Source organism: Myotis brandtii, unplaced genomic scaffold (genome assembly GCF_000412655.1).
Source record: "Myotis brandtii unplaced genomic scaffold, ASM41265v1 scaffold274, whole genome shotgun sequence".
Lineage (NCBI taxonomy): Eukaryota > Metazoa > Chordata > Mammalia > Chiroptera > Vespertilionidae > Myotis > Myotis brandtii.
This window is the reverse complement of record NW_005360425.1, coordinates 1,911,470-1,914,598: the sequence shown is the minus strand read 5'-3', so window position 1 is coordinate 1,914,598 and position 3,129 is coordinate 1,911,470. Positions and strand designations below refer to the sequence as shown.

At 53.8% G+C, this 3,129-nt stretch overlaps 1 protein-coding gene across 1 annotated transcript in view; it reads left to right on the top strand.

The window, feature by feature from the left end:
- The first annotated feature begins 3,125 nt into the window (after window positions 1-3,125).
- The window catches only part of TRAPPC3 (trafficking protein particle complex 3), an 11,113-nt gene continuing 11,109 nt past the window's right edge, over window positions 3,126-3,129 (top strand). The window contains exon 1 of the mRNA XM_005868589.2: window positions 3,126-3,129. This exon is cut by the window's right edge and continues 154 nt beyond it. The gene's annotated coding sequence lies outside the window, so the exon portion shown is untranslated.

Below are 3,129 nucleotides of genomic sequence, written 5' to 3'. Positions count from 1 at the left end.
GCTGAGGGGTCCACAGCGAGTACTGGGAGGATGGAGCCTGGAAAGTACGTGTCCTGAGATTGCTGCCGTCAGAAAACATAGATGGAGTGGACTTCTCTTCATTCTCCCCCTAACTGACCAGGATCCCTGGCAGATCCCAGGCCTTGGCCACTGAGAAGCTTTAGAGTGGGTATCTCTCTCTGAGTTTGGGGCTGAGTGACAGTGCCTGAGGGCCCCCATCTGCCCCCCAAATATTAAACATCCTGGAGATGGGGCACTTGCAACATCCAGGCTAAAGCTCGAACAGGCTGCCCTGACCTCTTAGATGAGGGCAGGGAACTGCGTGGCCTCTCCAGTGCCTGCCCTACCACCCAGGGCTCGTCCCCTGTATAGAAACAGGCATGAATGAGCTGTTAGCCTCACCACAGCCTGGTCTCTGGGACAGGTCCTTGAATGGGGATCAGAAATATGTCCCCTTTCTGATCCTTTTACAGGAGGGCAGGAGTTTATACAACTTAGGTTTGGTGAGGCAGGGTCCACGATGAGCCTGATGGAGCAGGGAAGGAAGTTACTGGGAGATGTGACACCGAGCTATGAATCAGGACCAAGGCCCCGGAGGCTCCTTCACACCCACAAAGTAGGAAGTGGGAGGGGCCTTATGCTGGGGTGGGGACAGCAGGGAAGAACAGTCACCAGATTCCCCCCCCCCCCCCAAGGTACTACTGCACGAGGGGGTCTAACCCAGACTGCTTTCCTGGGGAGCCATAGCCTCGAGGGCCCACTCCCTGGCGCTGGGGGTGGAGAATGTCCTCAAGGATGTTGGTGATATCAGCTGCAATAGGCCTCCCTCTCTCCAGCTCTTGGGATGCAGAACAGAGAGGGATGGGAAGGGCAGAAACTCAGATCCAAGACTAAATAGGTTCAACCCTTTGGGTTCCTGGGAAGAGGTCTTTGTCTAAAGCCCTTGCTAGAGATGGGAAGTTGTCCTTGCTGTGTTCTTTTCTAGGGAGAAGGAGATGAGGGTGGGGAGGGGTGGCCAGTGTTCCTAAATCCTGGCCCTGAGGGGTGGTGGAATTGGGATCCGGGAAAATGATGGAAGCGGCACTGAGAGCCCTTGGAGTGGTGAAGGAGCCTTTATTTATTAAGTTTTAATTTTTAAAATCGATTTTAGACAGAGAAAGAGGAAGGAGGAGAGAGAAAAACATCAGTTTGTTGTTTCACTCATTTATGCATTCATTGGTTGATTCTTGTATGTGCCCTGACTGTGGTGGGGAGGGTGGGATGGTGGGGGTGGTGTCGAACTGCAATCGTAGTGTATGGGGACGATGCTCTAACCAGCTGAGCTACCCGGCCAGAGCTTATAAGGAGCCTTTAAATTCTCATGTAAGCCAGGAGGAGACCCTATAGATCAGCCTGAGATGGACCCTGCCCCACCCTTAATTTAAGATTGATGACACTTTTGAAGAGTCCCCCCCCCAAAAAAAGACACCAAGAGGAGGAATCACACACACAATAAATAAAATAAAAAGTTTCACAGGCAGAGAGGAAGAATCTCAGAGGTTGAAAGATAGGCAAGGAGAGAGGCTCCACCTCCATTCTCTCCAGAACCTCCCTGCTTGACAGCAGGCTGGGTGGGGTGGGGCGGGTGGCTGTCCGTGACTGTGACTCAGGTTTCTGTGGGCAGCCAAAGGCAGCCGGCAGGGAGGAGCCCAGACCAACAGGCAGGCCAGCCAACTGCAGCTTTCACCTCAGCTGTCCTCTCTCCTGGGAATTCGGGATGCTCTTCTCTGGCTGTGCTGGCCTCTGGGGATCGCTGACCCCTGCTTTCCCTACCCCCAACCCCCATGTTCCTTCCCAGAACCCTCAGCCCTTGGCCCTCTCCCCTAGGCACTGACACAGGAGGGAGAGTCGAGGGGCACTGCCTCTCGGGAGGCCCCAGAATGTCTGTGCCACAGGGAGCAGGGTATCATAATAATCTGGCCTGCACCCTGAGGGGAGACAGGGGAATCCTGGACACTAGCTTTCAGCCTGAGCAGCTGAGCCCACCAGTCTTCCCCAGCCTGGGTGGCTCAAGTCTGGACAGGCTGGTTGTGATGATGAAGGTTGGGGGCTAGAATGCTGCTTCTGCAGCGTCAGGCCGACGTGAGGAGAGGGTGCTCAGCTACTCCAGCCCTGCCCCTCAGAAATAACCAGCCAGGGAGGAATTGTTGGAGCTCAAACCAAAGAGCTCTGGTCAGGGACAGTAGGACTTCCCCTTGGTGATGGATGTGGGTGTGGCCAACACATTCCCCTGGTGTTTCTGGGACCTGTTTCTTGGGCTGTTTATTTTTGATAGTGGTGAGAAGAAAGGGAATACACACTTTGTGTCCCAGTGCTCTGTATACGCCGCTCACCAGTCTTCATAACAACTGAGAGAGATCCAGTAACTTGCCTAAAATGGCAAAACTGGAATCATAATCCAGAGTGGCTTGCCACCAACACTGGTGATCTTTTCTGGAAGCCAGGCAGTTGTTCTAGGGAGGGAGCCAGAAGAATGTGACCTGAACTTTATGGAATACACTGGATAGTCCATCACAGGGTACAGGTGGTAGGATGCAGATGCTGGCTGCGTTTGGAGTTTGGGGACAGATGGCAGTTTGAAGAGAAAGCCACTAGCAGAATGTTTGACACATAGTAGGTGGTCATTAAATATTTTTGTAGTGAAGGAGAGAGATTTGCATGTGAGCCATTGCTAGTTTTTTGGGACATCCTGGGATCTTCTAGCTCTGAATTGCAGCAACAGCATAAGAAGCTAGTTGAAAAAAGGGACTTTCCGTACCAGAGACCAAACCAGGCGAGAAAGGAATTTGCGGAGCATTTCTGAGTGGGGGCGGGGGTGTGGGGAGGAGGGGGGAAGTATGTGATTGATACAGAATTACCGTAAGGTGCGGACGCCACCCAGTGGCCTGTATGCAGTCTAGGGGAAGACAGGCTCTGCAAATTAACCGCGCGCGGAGTACTCTGGGAGTTGTAGTCCAGCAGAACTAAGGGGCGGTGCTGCCAGCGGGGCTGTTGGGTGTTGTAGTCCGACGTTTATGGGAGGGAGGGGGCAGTTACCCTTGACGGCCGGACCACGAGTCCCGTGGTGCCTCGCGGCAGGCCGCGCAGGCG